The 21,720-nt window shown below is 39.8% G+C and overlaps 1 protein-coding gene across 4 annotated transcripts in view; it reads right to left on the minus strand.

The window, feature by feature from the left end:
- The window catches only part of LOC123974193 (inactive dipeptidyl peptidase 10-like), a 220,028-nt gene that overhangs the window by 98,410 nt on the left and 99,898 nt on the right, over positions 1 to 21,720 (minus strand). The gene's annotated exons all lie outside the window — the stretch shown is intronic.

Here is a 21,720-nt window from a genome sequence, read left to right on the forward strand (position 1 = left end):
GCATTGCCTCTCGTAAATTAAATGATGTTACCTGAATGCATTGCCCACAGCAATTCAATATTCAATTAGAAAAATGTTATAAATTGATTCCTACCTGTTATTATATTATACATACTCTGGTTGTTATGTTTTCCTAGAGAGAGCTCCAGGTGAGAAAGTGGACACGCAGCCAAGACCACATAGTTATAATGTGCCAAGTCAGTACTGTTTTTCCCACATTCATTGCAATAATGTCAAAAATACTCTGTTTTAGGGGGGTTAAACACTTTGGCAAGGCACATTTTTATTAGAGGCTGAGCCCTGCTAAAGGCCTGATCCTAGAATCACAGACAAGCATCTGGTCCAAAATCCTAAATCAACACTTTAAGTTTATTTCTGATTGTATTGTATTCAATCACTTCTCAATTTGAAATAACTGAATCGCTTTTTGTTATGTTGGTATTAAACAATAAGGAGGTTGTTTCATGAGTCAAGCTACAAAAAACACTGGATCCTACACTTCCCATAATGCAACTTGATGCTCAATAGACTTAATTAGACCCTGTCTGTCTGGTAAATGCCCACATCTTTCAACGCCATGGCCTTAGTTTGTAACGCAAAGAAAAGCATCCAACCCAAAGCTGACATGACCTTGGTGACATCATCAGGCTTATTTTCTCATTCTTCACAAAGCTGCTCGGGAGACACAGAGGACATTACACAAATGTCTTCACAGGCTGAGTGGTGCTTCCCATGACTACTAAACTATCTTTATGTGTAAATGGAGTGTCCCTTTAAGTATTAGTTGCACTATTCATTTCATGCTATTTGTCTGCCATTTCAGTTAATAGTATGTCAGCAGTCGTGAGATTATTCCATACCATTTTCAATAATCAAGGTGGAAGGTATCTTTATATAAAGCAATAAAGCAGACGATAGTACAATAGAGAAAATCTCTCCTGATTGCTGCAAAGCAATTCCTTAGCAATCATATGGCAGAGCTATGTGCTGACAGAAGCCACTTTCTTTGAAATAGCAATAATAGCCTACACAACTGAGAGAAAACAACTTAATAAAGAAAATAACAATGACTTGTGTTATCATAGGAATCCTATAATGAGAGCAGGGAGAAAGCCGATTCCTGTCAGATTCCACTGACTGAAAATTTAACTCACTGTATATTTCTAGTACTGTAGTGTTTGCAGTCTCTGTAACTTGGAACTTTCTTACTTTTGAAAGAAGGGCAGTACACTGTTGGAGCTGGAGACAACAAACAAGACCAGCAAGTCTAAAAAAAAAAAAAATCAGCACAGATGTTGAGTGTGTTTTCTGTACATTTCTGCACGTTAGGTTTTACTGTCCTTTCAGCTGTGTGATCTTTGTTGCTGGCTTCCCTGCACTTGAAAGCTACAGAAGATGACAAGTTTAAACACAGTAATTTTGGCATATGCATAGAAGGTCAAAGACAGACAGACTGCATTCATTTTAATGTTAAAAATATTGCACATTTTTTGTCTCAGCACCTACTCATCCTCTACACACATCCACATACTTACTGTTGGCATACATCTAATTTTTAAAGAGAGAGAGCGTGAGAATGATGAGGCATTATGTAAAATTAGAACGTTAATGCTGCCTTTGAGATGTTTAATTAAGACCCCTGCCATCTTCATCAAACTCCTGCTAATAAGCGTATTCCTTGCTGCCTTACTGTGCACATCTGTGTGTTTGTGCGCAAATATACATGCACATGCAGCAAACCTACTGTTCCAGAGGAGTCAGGCTATTTATAGAGCTGTGAGCTTACCCTCACCTGGACTTTGACCTTGGAGAGTGTGACAAATGACAAGCAACATTTCAGCAGAAGCCGAGCCATTTTAACAATGACAGCAGGTCGGAGAGGGAGAAAAAAATAATGCCATCTGTACGGGCTTATTTTTGTTTGCCCATGAAATACCATTTCTCATTGCCTCGTGAATCATTGACAGCCACAGCCAAAGCCGCGCTGGGGTCTTGAAGCTTAACATCTGAAATTGATCTAATGGCTAATAGGAAACGGCAAGCTTAGCTACACATTGTTGTCTTATTGTATTTAGCATTATCAGCATAGCCCTGAAGGACATTGTTTTTGGCCTGTGGTCCATGTGAGATAATTCTCAATTAGTCACTGTCCCTGCCATATTGGTTTCAGATACACAATGATGTTGACTCACACAGCAGTGCGATGGTATTACTGTATATTAATTTGAATGCTGATATTAGCAATACAGAAGCAATAGAATCAAGGGTACAAGGTAGATTTATTTACCATTTTACAACACAGGGGTCGTATACGAGTTGAGGCTGTAGTTCCCTTCATGATACTCACAAAAGCAAACGTTATATAGCAAAAAATTGGATACACTAGATGGGGGCATAAATAACAAGTCTTAGAAATTTATAAATGTAGGTCTCAGAGCCTTGGCAAAGACGCTGCTCTGAAGTTCCTGGCAAATAACAGAATATATTATTGAACTCTCAATGAAAAAAACTTGCAGAAAAAAAGAAAAGAAAAATAAAGGTAAGTAAATCAACGACGTAACCTGTCCTTCCTCCCCCAAAAACAACCAAATACCTTGTTTGTGCAACAAAGCGTATTACATCAAATTTACATTTAGTGTTTGGCGGCGACCTCTAGTGTGTCATATTACATATTAACACAGTTATCTTCTATTTTTAAAACATGAAGTCAGCATTAACATATTTAATAATGTTTTTATGAACCTATTTGAACACCAGTCAAATCTAAAACTTTACATGGATATCATCGATATATTAATTTCCTCAAATTGACATGTTAAAATGAAAAGGCATGATGTAATCCATGTAATTGACCTTTGCTTTTGTAATAGATGAAAATGTAAATGTAAACTGGTTTATTAGGCTTATAAAAAAAGCGTTCACGTTGTCTGTGCTACATTTGCACTGTACCTGCTGTTGTCTTACTGATTATAGTCCCTGCAAAATATATTAATGGACTTCTGTTTTTAGCAGTTAACACTATTCTAACATAAGGACTACATTTACAGGCCTGCAATTTGCAAAACAAAAGTATTCAAAACTTTTTTGTCTCTAACATTCATTTTACATTATTTCTGTCGTGAAAACTGAATTGTTGTGAGAGTAGGTTACCATATTGCAATGATGTGTTCTAGTGTCCATCCTCTCCTATCATTTGGAATTAACTGCAGCACTAAAGCACCTTTGCTTCTCTGTTTCTGCAGTAAAATTATTAGTGAGTGAAACAATACACTTTGTTATATTAGATAAACTGTAGCCATGAACTCCTTCATCATGGTTATGCATGTAACAGTCTCTGGCATATTAAAAAGTAATGTGTAGATGTATCTCTGCATATCAAACAAATACTTCCAAACCATCAGTAAGCGTGACCCCCTGCTGACTCAGACTTCACCTGCTTTGAGCAAATGCCTTACAGAGAAACTGTACATTTCCAAGTGGCCTTTTATTGTGGCCAGCCTAAGACACACCTGTGCAATACACATGCTGTCTGATCAGCATCTTGATATACCACACCTGTGAGGTGGATGGATTATCTCCCCGAAGGAGAAGTGCTCACTAGCACAGATTTGTGAACAATATTAGAGAGAAATAGGCCTTTTGTGTACATAGAGAAAGTCTTAGGTCTTTGAGTTCAGCTCATGATGAATGGGGGCAAAAACAAAAGTGTTGCGTTTATAATTTTGTTCAGTGCAGCTCAAACAGATATATACAGTAAAGGACAGAAAAGTAAAGCAGTGGAAATCGTCAAAGCAAAAATTCAACTTGTATGTGCAGATGTGCAGCAGTTTAGGCAATTTAAAATTGAAAATTGATTGATTGTCTTCCCAAGCCTGAAAAAGTCAAGATATTTGATTCTTGTCAATAGTCAGCCTGAAAAGGTATGCTCACTAAATGGGCTGTGGCTCAGAAAGAGGCATTCAGTGTTCAGACTGTAGCAAAGGGTACCCTATGTTTGGACTGATTTCCCTGTAACACTGTTAGCATGCCAAAGCTGCTTAAGATAACATTAACTTTAGCCTCAGGAGTGTAAGGAGGAGATGAAGCACTGAATAGTACTCAATTCCAAAATCTTAAACTGATAAAACTTGATGTGCTTAACTGTCAGATTCAGACATCTTTGGTGACAAGCTTTACATTCGACAGCTGAAATAGTTGTGAGGCAATCTCCAACTGTAGATCTTTAATGCTGTGAATAACTTGTCATTCATTTAGTATTTTAGCAACATTTCATTCAGGTTTAGCAGACTCATGTTAGCTACAGCTGAGTAACAGCTGTGTAAATTTGCCTGTGACAGTCGTCTTTACATTCCATTTTTTTGTCTTTACAGCCGGTGTCATCAACAGTGGCTGTCTAAAACTTCCACTTGATAAAACTTGTTGAGACACCATTCTGTTAGGTATAGCTCAAATAGTGGCTGTTGCAATTTAAAAATTGCACCCTGTTAAATATAAAAATGATTCATCTTTGCCCTTAGGCGAGCTACTGTATACAGTATGAGGTACAGCTGTGCCTAAATGTCTGCGTAAGGTACTATGTTTAGTGTTTTAAAACAAAACCAAAATTTTAATCAACGGCCAAGCTACTGTGCTTCTCAATGCCAGTAAACACAAACACACAATGTATACAGGGAAGCATTAGCTCAGTTTGTGGGGACTTGGCTTGGGAACGTTAGGGTTGCTGCTTCAAGTCCAGCGTGGACCATTGCCAAAGGTGCCACTGAACCCCAAATTGCTCTCTTTGCATTACATTTAGGTGACAGGACCATTCAAACTTTACATGTTCAACACTTTAATAGACATGATGAAGCTTCTGTATGTCTCATGATGTAAATGTTGGATCTATAACAAGACTGTTTAAGTGTCTTCAAAATCAAGTAGCAGTTTACATAATGCAAATTGACTTCTAATATAGCTGCAAGATTAGCATGTGGCAGAAATGATGGGAATGTGTGTGTCAGTTTGGGTTGTAAAGGAAGAATAAATATGAAGAATGTGAAACAGATCATTCACTATTTGAACCGTTATCAGAACTCGACTGCCTACAACTGTGTTCTCAGAAGCGTGAGAGAAAATTAACAAAACTCTATAATACACATACTAAGGGGATTTGTGATATCATATAAGAACAACAATTTTCTTTAAGGACAGGATCAGTCCAGAATAGGGCACAGGCATTTGCTTGGAGATGTATTTGAATTTTGCCTAAAGATATTTACATATTCTTTTGTGTTAAGATTTGCTGATTGTAATGCTACCCTTATTGAAGTCACTGACGCAAAAAAGAGGAGCTATGCCTGATTTCATTAGACAAACAAACAAACACAGGCGGGGAGATGGTTTAATGAGAAGTCTTCATTGGCATTAGACCATTATAGTCAACACATCTAAGCTCTACCCACCTACAGTATGTGAAGGACTCAGAACAATAAAGTTAATTCCATTAATCAGCTTTTACCTTTAATTTTCTCTGCACATGCTTATATCATTTACATGGCAGGCCCCAAAGCCTTTGTCCCTTGCAGTTAAATCTCTGATTTGACTGCAATTAGACACAGCTGACTACATTCCTAGGCAAATTCCACTCCAGGCTGTCGATAAGATTGTAGGCATTTCCTCCCAATTCAAAAACAAATTTCATTTATCTAGAGAAATAAAAATTGAAAGGAGAACCTGACATCATCAGCAGCAGCAATTGGAACAGAAGCTCATCGACATGGAGGTGAGTGTGTCTGTGTGAAGACAGGAAATTGTCTCTCTGTGTGTGGTTGAAAAGAAGCAGTGTGTGTGTATTATACCTATAGAGTGACATTGGAGGATTCAGCAGGCAGCGAGCTATAAAATTGCTAGTTGAGAGGGAATTAGTGGGGATAGAAGGTGGAGAAGGAAGGAAGCAACCTCTGAGTGGACCTGACCTGGGTAGGATTTTGAAAACACATCCTGTAAACTAAAAGACAACAGAGATTATTTCTTCATTGGCTTTAAAACTGGTGCCCACATCAGGATGGTACTTTTTGTCAGAACCTTCCAAAATATATATGACCTTTTCAAAAATTATTTTTGTGAGCAGTGTGACACAAAGAAGGGAAAAGGTCTGAAGTCACCTGCACTTTGGCAGCATTCAGAGCTCAACACACAATCACTACAGCAACGTTTAAGAAAACTGGAAACAGACTTGAAGTGTAAAAATACAGTATTCCGTCAGACGCACGTGAGAAAAGACCTGGCTCAAACAACTCCTGTGTAGGCAAGCCTTAAGGGAAAGATCGTCTTTGTTAAAAGAATCCAGTGTGGACAGTGGGTAGGATATAAGGTTGCAAAGCACAATCCCATTTGTCAAAGTCCCGCACTCTGATGAGCCAACTATGTATTCCAACGTTATCCCTTAAGCAAGTGTTGTACTTTCCACGAGGACTTGAGGGACCACTTGGGTCCCTCATGACCCTGTTAGCCTACCCTCGCGTACTCGTGGACTCGTGGAAAGTATAATCCTTGCATTAGAGGTTCTGTGGTGGTACTACAGAAAGACAACCGTCATAGTTCACTTGGTCACAAGAGGTCATTTTTTTGGAAAAAAATAGTAATTGCAAGTCACTTTAAGCATTTGGAACAAAACATTACTGCTGTAGTTTTTCTGGTGCGGACAGGTCTGATTTCCAACAGTTTATACATGTCCAGGGGCGAGTTCAACCTCAAAACGTTTTGCACAAGTTTGCAACGGTTTTGATTGAACGACATGTTTCCTCGAAATAGGGTGCAACCAATCAGCTGCGACAAGTTTGTAAACACAGCAGTCTTAAAACTGGCAGTAAAAATCAGCGTACACAACGGTGTGTTCAAGGCACCACCGTTGCTGTTGAAATAAACGCTTTGCCATGTTTTGTCGACGCTAAACTCAGTCCAGGAATAGACTAGAAATCCACTTCCATGTAAACATAGCAGTTGTTGCAATACGTAACTGATGGGAACAATTCACTGCAAAGTAATGACATCATGTCCCCCCACCTAAAGGACACATAGTCTTTAGGTGTTTAATATGGTCCAATAGAGAAGGTAATAAGAAAACAGCAAAATAAACAATGTAAGTCCTTCTCACAATACTTATATGCTTACAATAATGTGAGAATAATAATACTTTATTATTATTTAAAAAGGCTCCATAACTTTCCACAGCTGGGTACTGTAGTTTAAAGCAAATGATAATAGTAATAGTAGTAGGAAAATAGTGCATTTTTAGCTGTACATTAAAACATATTTGCCGCTCCAGTGAGTATTTATAGCAGCATAAGGGTCTATGTAGTATTGACTCAAAATAAACTTGTGTGTGTGTTCATGGGAATTAGGGAACATGTCACCCAGACCCAGTGTATGGACAACAATGGAGAGGAATAAGATACAGATTTTAGATTATTAAATTTGGATTTTAGATTATTAGTTTCATTGCTGGACTATGGGATTTGTGGACAGTAAGAACTGTATGGAGTATTGGAAGCCTTATATACTGGTTAACTTTAAGAACACCAACGTGATGTGAACAGAGTTAATGACATCTTTGAATGTCAGTGACATCGTGACTCGTGAAATGGCAGCTACAAAAAAACAAGCCAACAAAAAAGTGTAACAGCTGTATTTTTCTGAGCGCCTGGGCAGTGAAATCACCGAGGTTGACAGGAAAAATGTTTTGTGACTTAGCCATTGCTCGACATCAAGGGCATTACAAGATTCCACAGGGCTATGTAAGAGTGGACAGATTTAAAAAAGCAGCTTCATTGTAGCCTGCCTACCAGCTATTAACAGGCAACCGAGAGACAAACTCGACCACTTAAGGATTTCACGTGAAATTATTCACATGTTTGTTGGGCCCAGCATTTTATGATGACAGCCCCAAGCAGTATAACACACCACTGTATTAAACTCAGACTAGGTTGCAACAACTGCTGCGTTTACATGGAAGATGATTTCTAGTCTAGTCAAAAGCACAACTTCCATCCTTCCATCTTCATCCGCTTATCTGGGGTCGGGTCGCGGGGAAGCACAACTTCTTGTAAGGAAATAATTAAAAAAGGGATATTTATGACATGCCATTGCAGACTTTTCAGCTGCCATTGATGGAAATTTAGTGATGCATGTGATTGATGATTTTTATTTAGTGTAAATAAATAAAAAAATGTTGCCCCTCTGATAGATTACAATATTGTATTCTATGCTTGTTGTCATACAGATGGGTGACAAATGACAGGAAAAAGCAACATGAAGTGTGTCAGTATGGAGTCAGAACACCACCAGCCTCATATATATATAAACCGCCGTTTAATCAGATCATCTCATTGAGATCAGTATAGACCTGAGTACAACAGATAGAAACACAAACATAGCCAGACATGAAAATGGACATATAGCATCAGTCACAGACATCACTAAATAGATCTGAGGATTTTCTGTGTTTTTGTGATTTTTAAACAAGCCAACGGTGTAAGCTGTATTATAAACCACACCATTTGGAGGTAAAAGTGAAAGTGAGCACATTTGAAATAATTCGAAATACACCCCAAGTTAAGCTTTAGTTGTGATGTTTCCATGTTTTCGTAAGTACAATGTCATACTGGTAAGAATAATGGCTAAAGCTACAAAAATAAACCGCACTTTAACCCCTTGACGCCTGAATTTTTTTTACAATAAAAAAAAATATATATGTGTTTTCATTTGCTTTCATGCTGATGTTAAATTAAGTGAAGATTGTTAATTTGTCTAAGACAAAGAAAAGCTATCACTTCAGTAATGAACAGGCATCGGGGGAATTCATGCGCTATCTTGGCTGCAGTCTGAAAGGAAGAGGTGTGATGCGAATTCACGACAAACGGCGTCAAGACGGTTAAGACTTGTGCTACTCTCACAAAATATTGTGTGAAACCTGTCACCTGCTTTACTGAAGGAATGCTCACCACAGCTCATACTGTACTGGTTTGTGTAATTTGCCCTAAACATCCTTTATCTGTACAGTACAGAGTCAATAGATAAAGGTGGCGCTCTTTCCATCTATCTGTAGAGTGCTGTCAATATCACTGCCCTTTCAGATGAGCCTTGATTATCTACCCTGGGGAGTCAAATCGATCCCTGCCTGCTCTCAGTGCTTACTATAAGTCGTAGAAGTGCAGAAAATTGTGTTTGCCAGAAACACTCCTGCACTTCATCCGAGCTGAGCTGATGAACTAGTGATGAGTAAATGCCTGGCAGGAGCCACCTTGTCAATATTAATTAGAGCAATATTCATGGAATAAACTAAAAAGAATCTCTATAGTTCAGTGTTAGGGAGATACTGTGCCAATGCCATACAGTACATGGCATTACTTAAGACATAAATATATGGCAAGTTCATCAGATCAGATTAACCATGCTACTATCATAAAGTATTTGCGTGTGTCTCATAACTTAAGGAAAGAGCTGATATACATACAATACACACAAGTATCTATCTGCACAAGGGAACATTATGCATTGGTAGCTCTAAATTGCATCATGAGGTAACTGTTCTCAAAAAATCTCAACTTCAATGGCCAGAACAAAACTAAAGAGCACACAGCAAGCCCATCTTTACCAGACCAGGCTGTCTATGGCTATATCAAAGAGTACACAGGAAAAGGAGATCTTGCGTCAGAGAGCCCATGTCTCTCTGGACAATTGTGTTTTAAATCTTCTTGTTCTCTGTTGTTCAGGAGACAATTTTGTGGTTCACTGTGATGTGAGAATAGTCCATATATCCAGCATCAGAATTTCAATTGAGCTGCCAGTGCAAATGCATGGCGTCTCAATTAGAGCTGATGTTTTTGCCGGAGAAAGTTGCCTGAAGCAACATAAAATTTTTGATGCCAGTAAGGGGTAAAAAGCATACATTTACAGAAAATCTCAAAGATAGTTTCTTAAAAGAAAAGACCATGAGGTTACTTCTGAACCCATCAAATCTAAATGGATTAACATACCTGAGCTATGTATTTCCCCTACATGTATATGCCATTACAAGTGCCCTGTTATCACATACACACACACACACACACGCACACACGGTCTGACGATTCCTAATTCCTCTTATCACAGGTTTGACTGCAGTCTGTCCCCTGTCTGTGTCACAACTGATGACTCAAACTTTGTAATTGCCTTTTAATCCTTTCGAGGATAGAACATTTGTCAGTAATTTGGGGCACCAGGTGCCTCGGGATACAGAAGAAAGCTTATGACATGAAGGTCACAAGTGTGAATCACCACCCAGACTGGGACATTTTGGACAGAAAAGTCAATGTGGAAGAGCTGCATTCACCCCTGCTCCAACAACTGTCTACCAGGAGTCTGTGAGCAACACATAACAGGAAGCTGGAAGCTTTAATTCTGACATTAAGAACAAAGTATAATAATCAGTGAAAGAGCAAATAACCTACATCCAGTAGGTGCAAAATAAAATGTTCCTGTATCTCTGAATTGTGAGTAAGTACATTTTTAATATCTTCTCTGTGAACTAGCTCAGTATTCAGAAAGAGGTGCAGATGTGGGCTGAACATGTATCAGGATGGCCTTATGCCACATTCATACAAAGACACATCTTGAATTCAAATTGGCTGCTACAGTATTTTTTCCCTGATAGAATTAACTGCACACTGGCACTAAACTGAACACAAAGAAAGAAAAAACACTATTATCAGCATTTAACATTTACAGATTCATCCCACAGTATAAAAGACCATCCTTTTCTGACAAACAATCTCGTGTAAATGTCCTCTCCAGGAAAAAACATCGCCAGACAAGTGCATAGATATTGGATTGAATTTTGCAAAACCTAGCATTGGGTTAAATGATTATGTTTTATATGTCCGATGACAACGTTTTAGAAATGTTCTACAATGTCTACAGGTGGAAATGACTGCATGGTAAAATCCCCCTCCCCTCAATATGGTGTTATTCTTTCTTCTCTCATTCATCACTTGGATGTGCGAGTGTCACTGTGCAGAATGATGTGTGTGCAGAGTTTGACACTAGAAGGCTGTTTTTTTCACACATTGTGACATCACAACTCATTTGTAAACCAATTGTGGTTCACTATGAAACCTTCAAAAGTGAGAGGTGGAAACTTGCAGTGCACATACACTGACTTTAGTGTAGTAGGAGAATATTTGTATATTCATAAAAAAACACTGGCTTTCCAGTGGGGAGGGGGGGGGAAACATGGAATTTAAAAAACCTTTTAACTAAGTAGTTGAAGTTTTTTGTGGAAAGACCATATCAGACACAAGAACTAAACATATGTGGGTTTTAAGGTTAGGTAAAGATTATTGTACTGGCAACATGATTACAGAAATCATGTTTACGTAAGACGTAAAAAAGGCATTAAGACAACATGTAAAACGGAGCATAAATGTTTCTGTGCAGGATATGAATTAACCTCATATATTTCATTCCAAACACCACATACCTTAAAGCTGTTACAATGAAATGTTGATAATAACAATGTTTCAGAGTCAATGGGAAAACAATAGTGAGTTTCAGCTAATCGTTTGGCTTTCGTTTTCAGCCACAGCAGGCAGCTCTTTCAGAGAAAAGGCTCTTAAAACCCACTGCACACATTTACAAGTGTAAATTAGCAAATGTTCGCCACATCAACTTTAAAGGTGATGCTTTGTTAATAGGTGCGGTTGACTTCACGCAGCGCTGCGCAGCACTGACTTAACGTGAAGCATGCTGGACTTAAAATAAGGCATGCTGGTTAGAAATTGTGTCCGACTTTCGCCGGCAGTGCAAAACGTCACCGTGGTCACATGACACTGAAACATCGCGGGAGCTTGGCGACTGTAGGCACCAAATCTGGCGGTATGTTCAGCATGGTGTAAGCAGGTCAGAAAATGCTTATATGAGTTGTGGGATTGACTTTGTATTGATAAAGCTACAAAAAAGTTGCACTTTTTAATCTGTCCTTTACTTCACACTCCCATCTGTGTATGACTCAAAATCCTATCTTCACCTTAACATCTCTTTTTCTCACTTCATTTTGTCTTCCCCATCACTCTCTTCCTTTTGATCCTCTTTAAATCAATTGGTCATTTACACCCTTATACTTCTGTTTTCCCACCTTTTCCCCCTTCCTCTCTTTGTCCAATATGCATTTCTTTTTTAAAGAAGCCCTATATTTTAGTTTTGTGACGAGCTATTAGTAGCAAAACAGTTTAAAACAGAGCGTTCAGAACAGGGGGATATCTGAGGTTTTGGCCTCACAGTGATTTCTTTTAAATACTTTTACCTCATTATTTGAGGATTTGGCCATATTTAATATGGAAATCTGACATTGCAACATTATTGAAATGCCAGAAAATGTGACTTGACTCTCCACCCATCTCTCATCCTCTAAAACCCTTTTTCTCTTCTTTCTTCAACTTCATCTGCTCATCCCTTTATCTCTCTCTCTCTCTCTCTCTCTGAGGCCACAGTCCTGGATGTTTTCTCCATTAGTGTGAATTAGGATCTCAGCATGCGAAAGCGCTCCTCTTACTCACAATAAGGTAGGCGTGCTTGCCTTTTGTCCCAAGCACAGACAACAGCAGCTCTATTACAGCAACAAAGCGAAGGAGGACCGGCCAGGTGGCAAGTCTACACACCTCACTGACAACACAGAGCCTGGGCTGGCCACGGGGTCACGCAGAGAGGTCAAACCCTCAGTCAGCCTTTGTTATGTCTGTGGTTACAGGAGGCGGTGACACAGCTTGAGACCAGCCAATGTCAAATGAGTCAGTTTGTTCTCAGGTTTTTCTTTCAGTGAAACTAAAGAGGGGTTGGCCACACCATACAGTTTAACTGCCAAGAGTGCTCCAGTACTCCAAATCAGAGTTGGCTGAATAAAGCACGTAGTAAAGTAAATAAAGTACGTACTCTCTCGTTTAAATATATCAAAAGAAATAACTTCTGCTCATTCACATCCAGAATGAGACTATTATGTAAGTCTGGGCTGTGGCGTCACATTAGCAATATTTATGCACCAGATTTTATTATGACCATGGTTTACTATTAAAAGATCCATCCATTTATTTTCTATAATTATTTTGTATGTGTGTCACAGGGCTAAAACCCACATACAGTAAACAGAAAACAGCTTAGGCTGTCAATTTAGAGTTTCCAATTCACCTGGCCTGAACCTTCAGGCTGTGTGCCAGTGATACCATTAATCTGAATTAATTACACATTTCAGCCATTCGTTCACCATTTATCAGTCCCAGTGTTTAAGTGAGGCTTGCTCCTGAACCAGTTTTTGTATCTGTACATGAGCCAACGAGCCGCTGGGCCTTATGAATGAAAATGAGCTATTGTGCTCGGTTGTAACCCGCGCCTACATGTTGTTATGGCAATCCAAGCAATCACAATTTGTTTGTGTCCTATTCTCTTATAGAGGCTGTAAAGACTTCACTGCCTGTGTTATTTATTGGTGACGGCGCATTTGTAAATTATTCACACTGTAGACTCCACTGATTTAGCATTGCACTCCTATAACATTGTCAAGATGGACAGTTTGAAAAAAAGAACAAAATCAATACAGCAGAACCAGAGAAGTTTTCTCCCATGAATTCTTCTACAATGCAAAACGACTGAGATTTGGATGCATTATGCCACCGGCGGCTAATGTTGCCTCAATTTATCAGACTTCACACAGCCATAGGCGGAAATTGCTACCCCATCTGAGGGTTGTTCCCCCCTAAAAATATAATTTTAAACCATGCTGTGTATTGTAAATAATATCATATATATATATATATAGTTCAATTCTTTTGAGTATATATATATATGTATATATATATATATATACACTCAAAAGAATTGTGTAAGTAGTAAAACAATACAAATGCCAATGGGGCAAAAGAAAATCTTTTATTTAGAAACAGAGTCCCCCTTCCTTTCCTCACAGTGCTTTGGTCCACTGCCTGCTTTCTCCCTTTACATCACCTACACACAAGTCCGGAGGTTGGAATGGCTTCAGTAGTGTGGAACTCCGGTAAGCAGGCTGGCAATGCTGTTTTATTTACTTTAAACATCAGATGAAGTGATTATTTTCTCTTTAATACATGTAATTCTGAGTCATAAATAAATTAGTCATGACAAAAAAAATTATGATTTTTCCATAAGTCCACTATGTTAGCGATTACAACGTTACCTAGCATGTTTGATAGCTTGTTTAATAGCTTGTTGGAAGGTAAGTCAACTACTACAGCTAACACAGTGATAAGCCTATGTGTGAACTGATATTATTATATTGTAGATCTATCTTTGTGTTGGGTTTTGCTCAGTATGATGTTAAGTGGCAGATCCGTGGGCTTTACTGCAGTTGAATATCTAACTAGGCGGACAGACGTCCTCTGTCCCAGACGAAACCTAAAACACTATGTGGAGGGAGCAAGATAATTTTATAATTATAATATGACCGCATTATGAACTTATAAACCCAACTCATATTTAAACAACATCGCTTTGTGTTGTTGGCCAGATAAAATGACAGAGGAAAGAAAAACCGATATAAGATCATTTTTCAGTGAAAACGCCATGTAAGTACAGAAAGTATCCATATTAAGGTGATTTGGTAATATCATGATCTCCATGCTACACTAATAAAAGTAGTAAGGCCTTTCTCTGTGTACACATATCCTGCACAAGTACAGTTGGGGCTGTATTATTTGTGTCCCCTTTATGTTTATTGTCACCCCCCAACTGTTGGATGAAATTTACGCCCATGCACACAGCTCCCTGTGGAGACACAGAGTTCTTTACATCAGCCAGGTTGGTGATATGGTCTGACTTAGGTTGAAGTCATTAAAACAAATTTTGTAACAACTCCACAGATTTCCTGTTAACAAATTATGGTTTTGGCAAGTCTGTCAGAATATCGACTTTGTGCGTGACAAAAGTAATTTTTTTCCAACAATTGTACAAGTCAATCCCAGAACAACAAGAAAGGACCTTGTGAGGACTGTATCCATAGTAAAAGGAGTCCAATATCAACATCACCTGAAAGACCGCTCAGCAAGGAAGAAGCCACATCTCCAAACCCCTATAAAAAAAAGCCAGACTACGGATTGCAACTGAACACAGGGAGAAATGTGCTCTGGTCTGATCAAACAAAAATGTAACTGTTTGGCTGTAATGACTATCCTTATGTTTGGAGGAAAAAGGGTGAGGCTTGCATGCCAAAGAACAACCATCCCGACAGTGAAGCATGGGGGCGCATCAAATATTCAAATAGCCCAGGCTATTATTGTATTGTTCTGAATTTAAAAAATGTAGTATATCTATATTTGAAGCTTATGTAAAAACTAAAGAAGCCTCTTGGATGTGAGGCGAAACGTTTTCAAGAACCTTCAGCCAAGTCCAGGCGCCCTTGATTCAACCCTGGATAACAATGACATGGATGACTGAGAATCTTCACAGACATACTGTAATAAGGGACGTTGAGAGTCAGATAAATGCGAACAGCACAAATACACTGTCTTAGGTCTGAGACAGGCCTAAGGCCTTTGTTATCAACCCAACTGTTTTTTAACAAATTTGAATTTTGGACATTTTAATTGGTTGGAAATATTTGTGTGTGCTGCATCTTAAGAAGATGAAGTAGGCTAACGCAATGAATGGGTTTACATATGATCCATATCCTTATCCTGTAATGTTTTTTTCTGGTACTGGTGCAAAACAAACAAGTTGGCCATCGTAGTTCTATAACTACAAAAAAATATTAGAAATCCTCAAGCTGCTGAGTTAGGAATTTGTGCCTTACAGTTCCCAGCAATGTTATATGTTTGGCAATATATTCACATTTTCGTGCTACGCTGACTAAACAACAAAAAAGGTTTCAACGCAACAACAATAGACTTAACTGTAGCAAAAAAATACACACTAGACATGCAGATAGTAAAACAGCTCAGGTCTCAGTTTTCCCTTTCACCTATTATTTAAAGATCCCTCTGTGTTTCACCCTTTTGTAATTCCCTCAGCATCGTCATGCAACTTTGATGAAGAGTAACCCTGTTAAGAGCCTGCCAAAAAGCTATGTATACAGACTGTGGGTTGACAGAGCCTGGGACAGTAATAGCTTTGGCTCTGCTGAGGCACTCTCACCCCCAGTGCTTGAAAACGTGACGCCAGCCTGCTGCACGAATCTTACACAATAACTTCAACTGACTGCCCAACACAGAGTGATCAAAAATTCACAGAGGCTTTTAGACTGTGTACAGCTGGAATATTTTTAGTAACAATTACCTAAATCATATGAATTTTGTGATCTTGAAATTCTCCCTGATTGCCGGGAAAATAGGAAAGCACCAAAATCCTAAAGAGCAAAATTACAAAAATTTATGCTTTCTTGATAACCTACCTTTTTGCCGTCGCCATTAAAGAAGAAGCATCATAAAAGTATCAAAACATTCATGATGTCTGCAACCACAGCAGGCTCCATTAACAGCTCCGCACAGCTGTGATGATACAGCACAGTATCATCACTAATTAAATCAGTGAACACTACTCACACATAAAATCAACAACATGACTTTTAAACTGCCTGGGGGGCACTGAGTAGTATCCACTGAGCTTTAAATATAGAGGAGACAGCATTGAACGCTGTGAGCTATCATATTTCAACCACATCTCAGGAGACCTTCTAATATTTCACACACAGAAACTCGATTTTGAGGCCGAGGTTTTGATTTCTTAGAATAATAGGCCTACAGGGCTGAATTCAATTAAGAGCACCCAGGATATATCTGGCACTCTCTCAGAGGGAGGCCCACAGTGAAACAGAAGAAATGGGCATCATTCATAGAATTAGTTTTTGGTCCAATAGAAAAGCTCAAAGTAGAGGTTACTTGTGCCTGGAGAAACACTGAGAACATTTAGAGAGGGGAAAGCAGTAATTGATTGTGATAGAGGCTCAGCGTTTGGCGCAAACACAAGTGGATGGTTGTCAAGTTGCACACACCAGGACTGGCAAAGACGCTGATCTCATTCCCCTTAAACCCTTGAAAAAGCAGTGCAGTGCGCCACCTGTGTAAAGGTGCTTAAAACGGGAACCGTCTACACTGGAGCCTGTGAATGTGCCCAGATTAGAGACAGAGCGCGGTTATGAAGTCGCATTGAGTGTATCTGGGAGGGGAAATGCGCATGTAGTGCCCTTTTCCCTCTCACAAAGTGATTTTCCACGACTGTTCTCTTTCAAGGTGTCGAGGGCAGCTGACAGGAGGCAACGGCCGAATTACAATGCACCCTGCGCAGTCTTCCTCTCTCTGCTTCACTAGCAGTGCATGTGCTCACGGTGTTCAAGATTTCAGTAACCCAGTCTTGACAGCTGACACTGAGCTCCACGCACAGCTGACGACGGCTTGATTGTTTCAATATTTGCATGTGCATCCCGACTTGATTCAGCCTTTCACAGCCAAGCAACTAATGCGTTTTTGCCCATTTCACTTCATGTATGTAGCCACAACTGCCTGTCAGCTGTCGTTGAGGGAAATCAAATAAAGCTACATGACGATAAATGAACTGACCTTGCAAAGCAGGTCATCCTATAGAGTTCTGCGTAATGTACATAGATAAAGTGGAAGAAACCTGCATTTCAAGCCAAAAGAAAAGCCAGTTGCCCACCTCATCCTGCTGCGGTTGATTCGCTCTCTGATTCGGCTGCTCCTTGGTAGCTGTCATTGCAAACTCCTGGCACAATAAAACTTGGTTGAATCCTAAAGAAAAACGACCAGATTCCCGTTTTCCGTGGGAAAGAAAGTCAAAAGAGGGGGAGGATGCGGCGACGGGTAAAGCGCCGTCTTGTCAACTGCGGAATCTTAAACAGGAGTGGGAGCGGAGGGACGGATCCGTCACGATTGGATGTCTGCGAGGTCTTGGACGAGCGTCTGACGAGAAGCCAATGCAGCCTGTGCGTTCACATCAGCCCCAGGAAAAGGGAGGAGAGTTTCGGACACGCTCGTTACCGTTCCGAGGAAGCCGAAGTGTCCTCACATTTTACCACCGTGCCACTTCTCTTGCACGTAGGGGTGAGGAAGTGGTGGGCTCGATAACTCTCTGCCCTGTCCACTCTCAGGAATGCTGGTATTTTGGAGGATGTGTGGATATAGCACGGCGAGGAGGAGGAGGAGGAGGGAAGGGGGAGAGGAGGAGGGAAGGGGGTGTTCAAGTGGTCTTGTGATGGTTTCCCAAGCCGGTGGGGGTTTGCCTGTGCTGGATTAAAAAACAATAAGTGTGAACTATTTAGCCTGTACATCAGGCCTTTGCAGAGTGTTTTGTTTTTGACACAGTGTGAGAGTTTAATTCAACACATGCACTGAAACCCCGCATCACGCCCAGCTCTGAGCCTGGAGCCTGCAGGAGCTGTCCGCGGTGCTGAAAGCCCCCTGCACATTCATTTTTCCTTGTTTGGCGCACACACCGCGCCTCCTCTGCCTTTTCACCACGCACTAATCACTGGCCATAGTCTCAGGCAGACGGCTGCTTTGTAGCTGAAAGTCGCGTTGTTGTGCTATAGAGGAGCTTTTACTTGGCCTTAAGCGAGGAGCTTAAATGGTCGATAAAGAGATTCAATGCGGCTCACCACAGCTGGCTGTGGGTTGTTAAATACGTGCAGGGCAAAGATGCAATTTCATCGGTCTTTGGAGTTCTTCGCATGGAAATGACACCTGTGAACCCGATGCTATATCAAACCTACCGCCGGGCGAATTAGATAGCAATGTCTTCTGTGGTCAGAGACTTAACTTTATGATGCCGGAAGCCCACACGCTGAAGCCTCATTGTCAACACAGACAGGATGGGAGGCTGTAATATTAAGGCTCATATCTTTAATGTCTCAGGAAAAGGATCGATATTTTAGATCTGCGTTTGACTTTTGCGGTGAATTACTACTTTCATTGGGGATTGTGAGGTGTAATAGCCCAACTCACACATGGCGACACACCCGCGGAAACTATATACAGTAAGTACATTTAATCATGTACCGCACTGAAGTACAATTTTGAGGTACTTGTACTTTACTTGAGTATTCCCATGATATGCTACTTCATACTTCCACTCCAAGAGCTACATTTCAGAGAGAGAGAGATTGTTTTACTCCTCATATATTTGATATCTTTACCTAGGCTACAGAACATGTAACTAATTAAAAGTGTGTAAACTCCTTGAAGTTAGCCTCACCTCGAATGATATCAGTGAAGTTCTGTTTGTGCTCTAACCTATATTACTAAATAAAAAGCTATAGTATTTACCTGATCAATGTTTCAAATGACAATGTGAAAGGTGTGGCTATGAAGAATGATCAGCTGACTCTACTGCAACTTTAATGTCTTGGTTCATTCTCACCACTGCCAGCAAAAAAGTTCAAAACACCCACAGTAGGCTAGTAGGCTACACTACCTGCTCAGCACCAAACAGCAGAGAGACACAGTTAGCAACTAGCTGGTAAACATAGCATTTAGCAGCTTAAGAGCCAGATATTTCCATTTGGAGTTGGTAGAAATTTTGGACTTATGTTCACCAGGAAGCCAGAAACAGGTATCATAAATATCAGGTATGCGCTGTAATAACTGGATGTGTAAATAAGCAGCTGTCACCAAACTTCAAAGCTGATCATTTATGAATGTCTTGTTCACAACTTGTGTTCTGCTGCCTCCACTGAGACATCAAAGCATCAAAAAGTACCACATGGCCTATTAGATGAGCTTTAGTTTTGTCCCACTTACATGCTAAATAGTATTTTAATACTAACTGTATACTTAACTGTTGTTATACTAATGGGAAATGGTGCAATGATGTGAACAACCAACCTGCCACCCATACTGACAGTTAACTTAAAGAAACTGTTATTTTTAGCTTTCTAAAGTGAAGCTGTTTCACTATCATCAACAATTGGTTGTTAACAGCTCCTCCTGTTCCTCTGTGCATCTAAGTGTGGGAAAATGGTTAGTGTCCATCAATAGCACATTTAAAGATCAGGGCTTTTTTAGTTTGCTTACTGACTGTTTTTGGTGTCTTTATTTTGTCACTTTTCCTAGCTGAACACAAGTCAAAACCAGCTTAGAATTATTATGTAGTATTTATTTGGGACACAGCTTTTGTGTGCAATGCTAACACTAAAGTCTAAAACAATGATGAAGAAGACAGCAGTGCATCATATCCCTGACATACTACTACTGCCCTCACTGGAAGCTCGCATTTCTTCAGGGACACTCCTCCAGACCCTGTTTAAGCATTCTTCTCAGACCTGTAGCAAATTACTGTTTGAAATCAGCTCCATTTTCCTGATTACACTTCAAACTCAAAACACTCAGAGAAGAATTAAAATGAATAAACAAACCAAATGAATTAAAATGAATATATTTTCAGTGTTCATGGAAATGTGGACAGGGTAATTATACCAACATAAAGTAAGTAAGAACTGTAAAAGAAATTCCCTCATTTGGTGTTTTGATGGTTGTGGTGGGGAGCACCGGATAACATGTAAGTCCAAAGTCCTGGATGGGGTCTGATGACTGCAAAAGCATTAGCGTATGATCCACATCAATAACCCCCCCCCCCCCCCCCCCCCCCCCCCCCCCCCCCCCCCCCCCCCCGTGCCTTGTAAGGAAGCATCTGCACTCAAATTTCCTTCATTTGTCAGCCATCTGCAGAGTTGTAGAGATGAGATCACGTTAAACAGGGGTGGAGTAGAATATAGCAGTGTAGAAAAGCTAGCCTACTTGTATTATAATAAAGACACAAATTGATCTGTGTGCTCCATTTTGTAGACAAGGGTAATCAATCCACTTTCAGAAGTGAGTTGGCCTACGGCTCTGCTCAGTGCTGCTATTGCAGTAGTGTTGTTATCAGAAGCGGACCCAATAATTTCGTTAGCAGAGCTACTTTTCTCTAACAGAAATACTTGTTCTGAGAATGTTTTTGTGCTTAGTGTACCTAAATAGCTTGTTCTGTTTAGTACATTTAGATTTTCTTGCTATGTCAGTCATGGCCAGATTAACCTGCTACAGGGCCCGCCGTAAGAATTTGTTGTTGGGCCCCTATTGCCGACTTTGCTGTTTCATCTGACAGCACAAACAAAGTTTATGCCTGTAATTATGGTTTGATGAATGAACATGAACCTGTAACTTCTTCATAGACATTAAAAAGAGCAAGTGTGTAGGTGAGCAGCATGCATACAGTATGTGTTCAGAGGACAGTGTTGCACCCACAGGTGTGATTCATCTGGTATAGCACTCCTGATTCAAATGTGATGAAATGAAATGAAGTCAAATGATAGTTTCACTAAAATGAAACAAAAACATTCCTCTTTTGTGTTACCATGTTCATAGTCATGCTGTGTGCTCCTACAGGACAACGTCAACGAACACATCGTAGAAGTTGCCACTATAAGCAGGTGTGACGGGGTTGACTAGATGAGAACTAACCATCATGTTTGGCAAATATAACACTATATCTTTGGATAGCGGAGTACAAACTTCAAACTAAACAAATAAAACCAGGCTTTTGCTAATGTTAGCCTAAAGTCGGACAGCATCCAGGAGCGGCTTTCACGCTGTGGAGAAATGCTACACAGCAGAAGCACTAGAGCTTTTTTTTAATGTAACCCCACAAACTAATGCAGTTAGCTCAGGTATGCTAATGTTTGCAGCTTACAAA

Source organism: Micropterus dolomieu, linkage group LG07 (assembly GCF_021292245.1).
Source record: "Micropterus dolomieu isolate WLL.071019.BEF.003 ecotype Adirondacks linkage group LG07, ASM2129224v1, whole genome shotgun sequence".
NCBI classification, from domain to species: Eukaryota; Metazoa; Chordata; class Actinopteri; order Centrarchiformes; family Centrarchidae; genus Micropterus; species Micropterus dolomieu.